This window comes from Oryx dammah, unplaced genomic scaffold (genome assembly GCF_014754425.2).
Source record: "Oryx dammah isolate SB20612 unplaced genomic scaffold, SCBI_Odam_1.1 HiC_scaffold_20, whole genome shotgun sequence".
Classification (NCBI taxonomy): Eukaryota; Metazoa; Chordata; class Mammalia; order Artiodactyla; family Bovidae; genus Oryx; species Oryx dammah.
In genome coordinates, this window is record NW_024070204.1 from 29,161,632 (window position 1) to 29,176,123 (window position 14,492).

General features: G+C 38.0%; 1 protein-coding gene across 1 annotated transcript in view; it reads left to right on the top strand.

Annotated features, from left to right (window-relative positions):
- Positions 1 to 935: 935 nt before the first annotated feature.
- CDH6 (cadherin 6) overlaps positions 936 to 14,492 on the top strand; it is a 154,309-nt gene continuing 140,752 nt past the window's right edge. Inside the window, exon 1 of the mRNA XM_040262273.1 lies at positions 936 to 1,102. The gene's annotated coding sequence lies outside the window, so the exon portion shown is untranslated. The remainder of the gene's footprint in view (positions 1,103 to 14,492) is intronic.

Below are 14,492 nucleotides of genomic sequence, written 5' to 3' on the forward strand. Positions count from 1 at the left end.
TTTATGTAGAAAACCATTACTCTCACTTAATAATACTTCAACATGCTTAAGATTTTGCAGCTTAGTTCTCTAATATTAGAAATTACTTTTTGATTACTATAAGGATAGCTATGCAAACTGCTATGTGTACATAAGAGTTCAATTTGGAGGTTACCCTACTTCAGGAACTTTCATGAAAGATCACAAATGGGAGGCAGACCTGAATATCATTACACACTCTCCTGCAAGTCTTTTGTGTCCTTGTATTAACTCATTTAGAAAGACGGAATCAGCCATAAGTCAGTGGTAAGCCTGAAGGGTTTGGGTTCGACAGTTTCTGCAAGCCCAAGGAAGCATAGCTTCATTTTACAACATCTTGGGGTTACTCACTCCAAAAGAGTGACAGAGATCATAGGACTATGTGAAAACCTGTCTTCCCAGAAGAAAAGGAAAGACGTGTCTGAATCTATGTCTGCTTGTGTCTGGAGAACGCCTGTTTATGTTGTGAAGAAAAGCCGCCAGTACTGTTATCTCAGGAGACTGGGTTTGTTTTATGTGCGTGCATGTTATGCGTGCTATAACACGAAGCTGGCCAACTGATAGCGCAACGAGGTACCATGTCCCTGGGAATTGTAATTGCTTGGTCGGTAAAAAAAAAAAAAAAAATCCAACCGTTACAGATGATCGCACAAGGTGCATTTTGATAGTATAAAGGAGGGAACAGACGAAGTCACGCAAGTTCTGAATATGTCTTAACCCCCCAACAAAATAAGAAAGGAAGAGAAAGGAAAGCCTGAAGCGGAGGGAGTGTTACAGGGAGCGAATTGCTCAGGACTTCAAACACAGGGAGTCATTCTGTCAAGGGGAGGGGGCGGGCGGGGGCAGGCACTGGGCCTCTCTAACAAAGTCCTCCTCTCTTTGCTCCCTCCCACTTCATTCACTTGCAAATCAGTGTGTGCCCACAAGAGCCAGCTCTCCCGAGCCCGTAACCTTCCCATCCCGAGCTGCAGTTTCAGCCGCGGCAGCGAGAACGGCTGAGCCGGCAACCGCGGCGGCGGCGGCCGAGGCAGGAGCAGCCTGGGCGGGTCGCAGGGTCTCCCTGGGAGCAGGAAGGCGAGCAGAGGTGGGTTCGGTCTCAGTTGGCGATGGTGCATGCCTTTTCTTGTTTTAATTCTGTAGCGCTGATGGAAGCCAATCAGAGAGAGCGAGCCCTCCTCGCCCGGTGGGTGCCGCACGCTGGAGTTGGGAGGGATGTTCAGCCTGCGAGCCCGGGTCGGGGCGGGCGCGCGGGTCCGGCTGCGCGGGCAGCGCTGCTGCCGCTGCCCAGAACGGGCGCCGGTTCCCGGGGAGCTTCGGCGCCGCTCCTCCGCCTTCTGGTAAGACCGCGGAGGGGCTTGGTGGGGGCATATGTGACGGGGCCGCCGGGAAGAACCCGCTGCCTTTCTCTCCGCCGGCAGAGGCTGCCAAGGGATCTCCGGCATTTGCAAAGTTGGCTGGTCAATTACCAAGGGCGCTGGTGCGTGCAGGACCCGTGGAGCGGTTTGGGGCTTGATTTATTTCCACCTGCTCACATCACAGGGTCTCTGCAGGGACTGCTTTGGCCGGGTTACATTTCTTGGTTTGGGAGCCAAAGCAGAAAATTGGGTAGCTTGAAAACTCCTGAATGCTCCCAATAAGGAAAAGTTAGGCTAAAGAGATGATTTGTCTCAGAGAAGAAGCTTATTTTAAAAAAAAAACTGTTAGCTTGCACGCCGGGGGCAACGCCTGCCGGCTCACATAGGGCAGAAATGCTTAGGTTGCAAGGAAAGTCCAACACTGGACTCCGAAAATGGAGCACACTGTCCAGGGAAAAGTCATGTGGAAGACGGAGCTCGCTTGTGCTCTTCCAAGGCTGGCCAGGCACAAATCTGGGGGAAAACGCCTCCCCCGGACCGGTTGGAGAGCAAACCAAGTGCGCTTGGTTTTCCGGTGTCCGATGCAGGAAAAGTGACGCCCCCGGTGCGATATTCCGGAATTTAGTAACAGGGAATCTTGCTATGTTGTGTATTGCAGAGCTGGGATTACTTCTGTAGTTATTCTTATGCCAAGAGTTATCGGAGATCTCGGAGATGGGAGATGCTGGAGAGGTCAGCGTGGTGCTGAAGTGTTGTCACTGCTGCAATAAAATCCATATTTTATGGGGAGCTATATGCAGGTCCTTGTTAGTGCAAGGGGCTGTTCACCTGAGTTAACTACAGAGAACATCCAAGTACCAAGAAGTTTAATCATCTGGAATAGCCATACATTTCTCTCCTCTCTCTCGTGTTTTGTTTTGTTTTTTTTTTTTGTAAAGACATTTTAATTATGATATTCACACTGTGGAAGTGTATCACCCCATATCTCGGCCAATTTTCATTTTCACTTACTGAAGCACATAATGTAGGAAAGAAGAGAATTTTTCCTGCAAAAAAAACAAAAAATGTTGCTGCTGGAGTGGGTGATGTGTACATGTCCGGCTGCTCTGGAGGGGCACACATGCAAAATATGGGTTCTCTGAGTGGTTATAATCCAGGGGGTGCAAAATCCTCCATGTATGGGAAAAGGAACACAGGGATATACCTTGTTAATGCACAACTCTTCTAAGAATGAAGAACAAATCAGCTTATACAGATGGTGAGCAGGGATTACTTATTTCTTTTCTTTTCTTGCTGATGCCTGTACCTGAAAAGGAAAAGCTTTAGTATTCTACCTTAGGAGAAAAAAAAATCTCTTCCAGTTTGGCTTCAGCATCACCCTTTGTGTTTCAGTACTTGCATAGCTTTGTGCTGGCTATTTTTTTAGAGCCAGAAAACAAGTTGTGTGAAGAAAGAGGATATGATCAAGCAGATGTCTTCATTATGTCATAGGAGGAGGGCAAAGTTTATGCCAGAGGCCAGATTTTCAATGCAGAGCTCAGAAACTTAAAAGAAATCCAACAATTTACTGGAAAATGCAATCACGCAGGATTGTATCTTGCCCGTTTTGCTCTTTGGTGTGTTCTAATTAAAAAGGTATTGGGGAGAAATAAAAGGCAGATCTTTTTCTACCTGTTTTGATGGTTCATGGCATACTCCAGAAGCAGAGGAAGTAACCAATTTTTTCAGAAAAACATGAGAAGCAGCAGTATATCTCTAAAGGAAAACAGCAATGGTTTAGTTCTGTACTTGTCTGGAATTATCTTTTGCTACCTTTGTAAGTGACAGACTGGTATCTCTGCAGGGACTTTTAGTCCCTTTACTATCTGGCTTTTACATCAATTTTTTGCAATTACATTTCTTAATGCTAACTCTGCAAAGATAATACATAGAAACACAATCACTTTCTACTAAGTTGCCTACTATCAGAAAATGTGTATATTACCTCCTCCACCCACCACTTCCATCAGCTTTGCAAGTAAAAACTTACTGAGGCAGTCTTCATTTTAAAGCAGAAATCTCTCTTGAAAATATTGTTCTGAGATACTTGACAACAGCTAATATCAATAGAAAGCATAACTGTAGCTCCAGGACATCAAATGATACTTCCTTTTTCCAAATGTATCAATAACTTGGAACAACAGGTTCTGAATATCTAACCAGAGCTAATTGAGTGAGTGTACCACATAAGGATAAAAAAAAAAGAGAGATAAATATGACAAATAATCTGAATGAAACCATGTTTCTCCCTAGGGAAGTAAAATGTGCAGTCCCCCCTTCTGGCCCTTACTCGCTTTGCAACCCGGAATGCCAGCTGAGTGAGGCTGAATCCTTTGAACTATGGAAACTTTTTTTAGTTGGAAAGGACCTCTAGTGGGTCATGCCATGCACTTCCCCTGCAGTTCAGCTGCATCATGGATTTTGTTATCTAAGATGATAAGCATATAACAGCTTTCCCTTCACAGACAAGACCGTATTCCCCAACTCCTTTCATGACATTTATTCCAGGTCAAAACCATTACTGTCATTTGTGTAGTTCCTCTAATTTCAGGAACCCAAGAGTATTTGTACAGTTTCGGGATATCTAGACTTTTGATAAATTCTCTATGATTCCAAATGAAAGCAATGGCCAATTAATAAAGAATTCACCACTACTAATATAAAATTTTCCTTATTTCTCATCTTGCCAAGATTGTATTTCCTTCACTCAAATTTACCCAATAGTAATAATGGCATTATAGTTAGGACTCAAAAAATTCCACATGAAGAAGCCCTACCCCAGGGGTTCAAGCAAATATATGAAGCAATTGAAAAAAGTAGAAAAAATGAGGCAGAAAAAAATTTACCTTTCAGAGATCCATGAACATTGACAAGTTATACTGAACTAGAGGTTTCTAATTTAAAGAAGCCCCCATTCAAATAAGCATGTACTAAAAGTCCAAAAGATGTTTAGATGCATATCACTCTTATTCTCTCTCTCTCTCTCTCTCTCTTTGATGTATCACAACATATTTTAGGTAACCTAGTCCTTAAAAAAAAACTCTGCCTGGAACTTACATAGTAAGATAAGTTCTATAGGGGTGAATCAGCCTCTTCTGCTGACGGTCTGCAGGTTTCAACTTTCCATTTAAAAATCTGTTCTTAAGTTTGAAATGTGTTCCAAATGAGATAACATCCAGCAGAAGCCAGTTGCTTCTGCTGCTAGCTTAGTCACAGCAGCCCATTCTTTGGGGTCGATCAGAATTAGGGTCTCGCTTATAAAAATAACAAGCAGTGACTCAGTCTGAATTGCATTTTTTAATAGTGTTTCATCCTAGCTAGTGTCTACTGAGCTTACCTTATTTGCTTCACAAAAAGGTGAAAATGTAGATAATCAAACCTTCTCTGGTTTAAATTTTTTTCTGAATAATGATTCTAAATACAAAGACTCAAGAACATCATGTTAATAGGGGAAATTGCTGAAAGAAGAAAATCAAAAATCACACACACAGAGCACCCAGTTGTGACAGTGTTCCAATGATATTAGAAAAGAAATAAAGAAATGTACAGATTGGGTTGATTTTTTTTCTTTGTTCCTTTTTTTTTCCTTTCATTTTTTCTCTCCATTAGGATTTTTGTTTTACTTTGAACACAAATGAAGAGTTTAAGGCACTTTCCTAGATCTAAACAATATTTTTGTTTTGAATTTTCCTCTTATGAAGATTAAACTGGCCTACATTTTTAAAGTTCCTATTCCTAAGAAACGCTCACTTTTTCAAAGTAATCAGATGAGAAAATTCAGGTTTTCTCTAATTAAGGTTTACAGCCGAAAGTGTACAGTCTAAGTAACCCCATCACTCACAAGTAGGGAGATAAGGCAAGAAAAGTATACATAACCCTTGAAAAAGGTGGTACACCTTGATTTACTACATACAGATGTAAATGGAGTAAGGTTCTTTTAAGCCAAAGTGATTGGGTCAGAGGGGTCAAGATACAGCCAGTATTCTAGCTGGTCAAGACTGAACTATCCAGGAAATTTTTAACTCTTCCAACAATGAAAACTAACTGAGGAATGAATGCTGTGAGCACAGATGCATAAATGCAGACTGGACACATATGCAGAAGGTTCTGTGTCCCCCATCCCCACAGATTATTAGAGATTATTTTACCTTGTTTCATCTATTTAATATCATTACACTAACACTGATGGGTGCTCATTTCCTCTATAAATCAGATCACCTTGGCTGAGATTTATAAGAGGAAAAGTTTCATTAAAGCCAGAATGTTACTGTTAAATTTGATGTGCAGTATAAATGGGCAGCATGGATCCAAAGCTTTTCCCACCATATTTAGTGCCATCTTGTGAAAGAGAACAACTTAGGAAAAAGTTGAAGAATACAAAGCTAGCCAACACAGGGTATAATTTATCTTCATATTTCATCACTTGAAAGAGCATTGTGTTTTTTCTCTTTCTGTAATTCCCTTATTTGGTAGATCTGCCCAAAAGATGTTCAGGAGACCTAATAAGTTATAGGAATAGAAAACAGCAAGAAAAAATTAAGTTGAGGTGATGTCCCAAGTGACTACAAAGAAAAGAAATGGGAGGTGAATTTTTACGTAAGAGGAAAATGTAAGAATAGAAATAGAATTAAAGTCACCATTTTTATACAGAGTGCACTTTCCACTTTATAAATACTGCTATTATTAGGTATAACTTTATAAACATGATTACATTATTAACATGTTTATAATCACTATGTTTCTCTAACATGGAATGTAAATTTGAAAGTTATCCTTTAAAAAAATCACCATCTAAAGGAAATGATTCTGCATGGATCATAAAATAAGCAGAGTACATTTTTAAAAAGTGGTCTGAAATTGCAGCAGAATCAAATGAAGGTTTTCTTAATGCTTTGAAGAATACTTACTCTTTTCTATTATCTTTATTATTCTTCAAAGTAAATAGATATACTATGTGTCCTTCTGACAACCTAAAGTATACAAAAGTGATAAAGACCTAATATAAGTCATTCATTTGGATTCTATATGTGGTATCCTCTTTATTTAGCCCCTTTTTGGTTTGAATTTCTAGGAAATTTCTGTTTGAGCCAAGCGTTTAATGAATGTGCTGTTAACAAACACTTGTGGTATCTTAGAAGTAAAAGTGTGACTCTCTGAGAAATACAGAGCAGCAGAGGGCATGGGAATGATTTGATTATTTTGACCAGAGCAATGCAGGTTTTCAGGCTGAGGAAAATGTCTGTAGCTTATTCATTTCTTAAAAGCCACTTGAAAGTATGCATTCGGGTTTATAGTTGTAGTAAAAAGAATTGTGTGGGGCATTTTTCTGAGCATAATAATGATACTTCTTATAAGAGAATAAATTGTCTTCTCTTATGTTTTGAGAGAGCCTTAAGTTGGAGGAGGTATTTCAGGAAGGTAGCTAAAAATAACAGCTATTTATTTCAATGATGGGAGGCATCACAACCTCACGGCACCCCAAGGGCCTCAGTCCTTTCTTAGTGCACTGACAAACTCACTACATGCATAGCTTTGGGGACTGTAGGTAAAACTGAATAAGATTGTGTTCATTTCCTTCCTTATTTGATGACTAAAAATTATTTCCTTTCTTATTTGATGGTAAAAATAATTTTCTTCTTTTATGACCACAGTTTTGTTATTTCATTCCCATCATAGTTCAGTATTTGTTCTGAATGATTTCTTTACCAAGTAAAATTTTATAAGAAAAGGGGTAGAGGGTAGGGGTGGAGGAAAGCAGGAAGGAGAAAGGAAGAAAGACATCCTCTTAACAATACAGTAATATTATAAATGGTTGATGGTGATAAGCCATTTCCATTAAACTCTTTCTATTACCACCATTCAAAAAGTCAGGTAGTTAACCCAGCCTTTATTGACAGTTTGACAATAAAGTCAAACTTTATTGACTTTGCAAAGGAGTTTAGACATTACTTTACCCAATGCCAAGGGCTTCACTGGTAAAGAGTCTACCTGCAATGCTGAAGAGCCAGGTTAAATCCCTGGGTTGGGAAGATCCCCTGGAGAAGGAAGTGGCAACCCACTTCAGTATTGTCCGGAGAATCCCATGGACAGAGGAGCCTGGTGGGCTACAGTCCATGGGGTCACAAAGAGTCGGACAGGAGTGAGTGACTAAAACCCAATGCCAGTCGTTTACATTTGAGATCCCTGATGACCAGAGAGATGAAGTGACTTGTCCATGGATCAACTGAATTCATTTTGTTCATTGTTTCTATCTATCTCTTCTGTAACCTGAGCTCTAGTTGTGGAATAGTGTAACTTTTTATCATCTCCACTCAATTCTGCCATTAAAAATTAAAAGAGAAATTTAAATCTATAATATCATTATTTATAAATATGCTATAAAGGAGCAGGCATGGAAACTTATGGAGAAAATAAGGATTTATAACTCTTTAGGAATTTTATGTGTTTGTATACTTTTGTAAAGCTCCTATTGCAAAGAAGAATTAAAATTTTCCTTCAAAATTTTGACAATTACTTGGGAGACTGATAAAATGTAGGTTTTTATTTTATTTTTAATGAGTTGATGGTACTCTTGAGTATCAGTAATTTGGCAGGTTAACCAGTCATGTATGCATCGTTGCAAAAAAAAAAAAAAACGTTTACTGGTCAGTGATCAGATATGAAACATGATGACAACCTATTTATTGTGTTTTTTATAACTTTCCATTTACTCAATTTAAGGACTGAGACGGTGACCTTCCCACTTCTTTGGAGTTAAATGTCAATTTTTGCATGAAAGTGTAAGGATAAATTATGTTGTTTTCTCCCCTGACAAAATTAAAATCTGCAAGCAACCCAATGTCAACCCTCCCCTATTTAAAAAAATAACTGTTAATGTTCCATGAAATCCAAAAGTCCAAGGACCACTGGGTTAGATAATGAATAACATAATATTGAAAAATGACTGACTTAGTTTTCTTCCTTGTTTGGATGAATAGAAAGCAAAGGGGAATTACTTTTGGAATGGTAAGCCAAATAGACAGCCCAAAAGATAAAAGTCATTCTATCAAAAGGTATTTTTGGATCCCTTATTTAAACTTCATAGAGATTAATAATAACATTTGGAATAACAATACAATCTTTGACTATATTAATAGGTCCTCCAAAATTGTACTTTGCCAAGGTCATGGCCAAAATGTGTCATTGGCAATGAATTCGCCTATTTGATTACATGGTGGATTATTCAGTAGAAAATAAGAAGTTTTAAATTTATATCTAGTTTTTCTAAAAACCCATCCAGCTCAATTTAACCATACCCATTATTAAAGGGGTATTTTTTTTCCTAAAGATAAACTTTATATAACTGTGGATAAACACAAATTTCCTAAGGTGTTGATTGATTTGTAGTTTAAGGTATGCATTGTTAGGTCAAAAAGCAGTTGCTTTCTACATTTCAGTCATGAAAATGAACTTATCACATTTTTAACTACAAAGCTTACACCTCCTTTGCAGGATTAAAAAAAGGGGAATTTTATTAATCAACTATCGTCCATTTTATAAAATGTTTGGAACTGCTCGATTTCACACTCAACTAAAATATTTTAAGCTCTTCTTAGCAACAGGTTGTGATTTAACACTGATAAAAACTGTGTGGTTGGACTGAGTAATCATGATGAAAAATGATAAAATTCACCAAGATTGGTATAGTACTGCTGATCCTAATTTGTATCAAGTAGAGCTACTCTATCTCCCAGTAACTATTTGCTAGTTAATTACTTATATAAAAGTATGTAGTTGAGATTTTGTCAGTGTTTCATAAAGAAATAAATTATGTGAGGGAGGCTTTGTGATAAATATCAGTGCTACCGTTTTACTCTCTTTCTGACTCATATCCCTTTTTATTAAGAAAAAGATGTTTGGGGCAGATCATTATTAAGACAACAGAATGAAGGGGTCACTTACTGGTTAGTGTCATCAAGAGGAGGTGGTTCCAAACCTCTAGATCCAGCTCTGCAATAATTTTTGAATTCAAGGAAAGTATATTTACCTGCAGGTAAAGTGCCTTTGATATAAGTGCAGGCATACCAAATACAGGTCTCATATTTTAAAACTTTGTCTCATGATACTTCCCTTCTTCAGTATGCTTTTTATTCTCAGATGCCAGATTCCAAGATATCTTTACAAATAGCACCATGGTTTTATTTTTCAACTTCCCCCCACCTTGAGTTTAAATGTGTGTTTATTTTGTATTCTAAAAGGACAATGAAATTAAGTTTAAGAGATGACCTTAAGTTTAAGAGATGACCCAACAGAAGGAAGGACACTACTAGATGTCGAGTGATCATGTGAAATGACTTTCTCACCAACTAGAATGCTAAATAGGACAGTTACTTTATTTAAAATATGAAGCTGAAAGCTACAAAAGAGTAAAATGCTCCCAAGTGATTTAGTTTAGTCTGATGTAATGAAAGATTTTTATACAGCAGACAGAGCAGGGAGAAATTGTTGAAACCTATGCTGGGTTAACTGTGCACCAAAGAACAAGAAGTTTGCTTCGCACTGGGATATTCTGAACTTTAATAGAACATATGTTTGCTTCCCAATTTCTCATTACATTAAAATATATTTTTAAATGGCTTATTTTTTTTCTCCATATGAAAATCACAGCTGTTTAGAAAAACCAATCACAAAAACAAGAGCCAAACCTGCCCTGATTTGTAATTAAGAAATAGGCAATGATATCCATGATGTTATCAAGAAGGACTTTAAAGCAAGTAAAATTTGGGCTGCATTTTAAACTCAGTAATCCAAAGAAGTAGCTACAAGGCTCCAACTGCTCAGGAGATACTGCACTTGTCAAATACTTTCCAATTTAGTTTTCACCTGATTGACAAGTTCTCCTAAAAACAGTGCCAAGACTTTGGAAATTTTCTTGAGTCCCTGCACAGAGAAAGCCCACATGATACAAATACAAGATGCCTTGTGGAATGAACAAATACAGGCTGGGGAGAAAGGAGAAAATGGTTTTAAAATGTCACTTCTTTCATCTCAAGATCACAGTTTTAAGATGAAGGCATCACTAGCAAATGTAAGCATGTAGTGAAGGCTCAATAAATGCTTACTGTGAAATTCTTCTCATACAAACTGCAAAAGATTCTCTTAAATAAATACTTCTCCAATTTATTTCCTTTTCAAGTTTATTCACACCAATGAAAAAATTCAAGTTTTCTGTCCCATGCTATGGTGTTTAATAATTTTGACTCCGTTAAAAGAAGCCAATTTCAAAGGAAACCCTATCAATGGTGTCCTCAGAGCTAGAGAAACTAAGCATGTAAACAGAGTTGCCCAGCTTTCAAAATTGGCCACCAGACCTCTTCTTCCTCCAGGCAGATTTTTATTAAACTTGGTATTAAACAATGTTGCCTGGAGCCTGATTAACAATTTATGCCTTCCTAAGCAGATTAAGAGAAGTCTGTCATTTTGATTTTTTAATTCCTGTGTTTGGAAACAGGATGCACCTCTGAGTTTACACTTTCAATTTATGTATTTTATTTTCAGAATTCAAACTTAAAACATTGTTCTTTTCTGAATTTTTTTTCTTTTACAGTTTTAATATTCATGTGTGTTACTATATATTTTCTATCCTAATAAAGCAATTGCTTTTTTGCCAAGTGATTTTTTTTCTCTCATTCAATCAATCCTAAATGTTCTTTTAAAAAATATCTTAAAGATATTTTGAATCTGTTACTTTCAAGAACACAAGAAGATTATGGGAAGTGAGTAGGATAATAATAAAAGCTAACACTTAGACAGCACTTACAATATTTCAGGCACTATTCTAAATGGTTACATGAATTTAATGTTCACAACAATGTTCTGAAGAAAACACTATTAATCTTCCAATTTTACAGACAAAACTGGGAGATAGAGCAGTTAAGCAACTTGCCCAAGGTCACACAGCTAGTATATGTCAGAGCTAAGATTAAATCCTGGCAGTCTTGATAGCCCATACTCTTAAATATTAAATTTTTGTGCCTTTTGTGCTTAATATGTATGTACATATACCCAAACAGATGGTAGATAGATGAATAAATTCAAATGTTTGTATCTCAAATTCAAAAATAATGTCAAAATTGTAAGGATATTTATACATGCATTTATATATATGCAATATATGTAACATATACATATTTCTCAGGAATCAAAAAATATAATTTTAAAGAAAATGAGAAACATCTTTCCCTTTCAAGTCTTGGTGAATTTATCAGTATATTCCCACAACAAGTTAGATCAATTAATTATAGCCCAAAGCAGCAGATATCAGCCTCACAAAAGCCGTTTAGCTTTAGGCCTAGCTTTTCACTTTAATTTAAGTCAGTCTTACAATCACTTACTGTTGGTCCCAAGGGAAGCCTGGCAAGTTTCTGGAAGGTTTAGACTCATCAGTCATTAATTTATTCATTTTATAATATTTACTGAGACCCTCCTGTGCCTAATGCTGGAGAGATACTGGGATGATAAGACAACATACATAAGCACTTTGGGGGAAACAGATTCTTTCTTTATATTTTATACAAAATAAATCCAATAAGAATTAAAGAGTAAGAGTATAAAACAAAACTGTAACTTTACTGTAATTAGATAAATATATATTTATAATCTTGGGGTACCAATTGACTTCCTAAGCATGAAGCCAGAACTTGAAAACACAGTGAAGGAAGTCAGCAAAGTGAAGTAATGCATGCTTTAGTAATAACAGGCCAATAGTGCCAGCTTTGTATAAAAATGAATAGGACATTCACAGTTCTTTTTATTCATATTCTCCCCATACTTAGATCTTACATGAACATGGAAATTAGTCTTTCATTTCAGGTTACATTATGATCGATTTATAGGGTCTCTATTCATTTTCAGATTTGGTATTTGACCTCCTGTCCCAGCTGAGAAAGGACCAACACATCCCTCTTCATTGCCAAAGGCTTATTACAGTTTTATTTTTAATAGTATGCCTCAAAGTACTTTAGACGTCCCAGGTGGTGCTAGTGGTAAAGAACCTCCCTGCCAATGCAGGAGACCTAAGAGATGTGGGTCCAATCCCTGGATCGGGAAGATCCCCTGGAGGAGGGCATGGCAACCCACTCTAGTATTCTTGCTGGGAGAATCCCATGAACAGAGGAGCCAGGTGGGTTACCGTCCATAGGGTCACACAGAGTCAGACATGACTGAAGCAATGTAGCATGCTGTACATGGAATATTTTCATGTTGTTTCTTTCACTGATCCCTACAATTCCCCTGGTGAGTTTATGGGACAACATTAAGTAGAAATACTTTTCATGAAGAAATCACAAGAAATTAAGATTTAAGTGATGGAGGCTCAGTTTAATTCAATAACTGTTTAACCAACACTTAGGTGCAAAGCATTGTGTTGGTGCCATGGATAATACCATGGCATCCAGTTGGTTACAATATGCATTAAATACAGGCCTACCTCAGATATTGTAGGTTTGGTTCCAGACCACTGCAATAAAGCAAACCACATGAATTTTATGGTTTACTAGTGCACATAAAATATATACTGCATTAAGTGTGTAACAGTATTATGTCTTTAAAAATGTACAAATCTTGCCTGGAAAATCCCATGGATGGAGGAGCCTGGTAGGCTGCAGTCCATGGGGTCACTGAGAGTTGGACACGACTCAGTGACTTCCCTTTCACTTTTCACTTTCATGCATTGGAGAAGGAAATGGCAACCCACTCCAGTGTTCTTGCCTGGAGAATCCCAGAGATGGGGGAGCCTGGTGGGCTGCCGTCTTTGGGGTCGCACAGAGTCAGACACGACTGAAGCGACTTAGCAGCAGCAGCAGCAGCAGTGCACGTAAAATATATACTGCATTAAGTGTGTAACAGTATTATGTCTTTAAAAATGCACAAATCTTAATTTAAAAATACTTTATTGCTAAAAAACACAAACCATCACCCAAACCTTCAACAAGTTGTAATCTTTTTGCTGGCAAAGGGTTTGAAATATTGCAAGAATTACCAAAATGTGACAAAGAGACACAGAGTGAGCAAATGATGTTGGAAAAATAGCACTAATAGACCTGCCCAATGCACGGTTACCACAAACCTTTAATTTGTCAGAAAAATACAGGGAGGTTTACCTATATTAAATATGACTGTTAGAAACTGCCATTTTAGAAACGTATTCAATGAATAGATAGATATTCTGTCAGAATTGAGCCTTTCAGTCATGAAACAGACTAAGGTCTACCATTATTAAATCTAGACTTTAATGTATTGACATCCAAGCTCAGTACTGATATTAATATTCAGCTCAAGTACACCAGAACAGCTGTCCAAGTTGCTTACCTCCAGTGTCCCCACTCATCTTCACTGGCCAAATCTCACTGGATATTCAGGGAAATGGTCAAGAATCTTTTTGTCCAGCAAACTCTCCCTGACTTCCACTCACCTGTCCCACCGTCAGCTTAAGATTTTTCACTGCATGATCCTATAATAGCTTCTACTTAGCCTCTAAGTAAACCCGTTGTTTCAAACATCTCTACAAGACAGTCCAGGTCTTAACCTATCACACTGTAAGCCTCTAGAGAACAAGGCCTCTGGGTGTTAAACTTACATCTCTAACCAAGGCCTAGTACTATTTTTGACAAACAGCAAGAACACCTTAGATGTTTGTTGAAAGAAATTGACAGTATTCATTATAAAATTGGACTACACTTATATACTTTTATATTATTCATGTTGGTTAGTTTGTTTCTTGTAATCCGATTTCCTCTGAACATAGTGTAAGAATACACTTAAGAAAAAGAAAGGTCAGCTCCAGCCTTCTAGACAGCCCAGACAAAAGGAGTATACCCAACAGAAGGTGCTGTTCCCAGGACAACCTTGGTGTCTTCAGCCAAATGTCTGACATAGGGTTCAGTACAGTTCAGTTCAGTCGCTCAGTCATGTCCGACTCTTTGTGAACCCATGAATCGCAGCACACCAGGCCTCCCTGTTCATCACCATCTCCCGGAGTTCACTCAGACTCACATCCATCGAGTCCGTGATGCCATCCAGCCATCTCATCCTTGGTCGTCC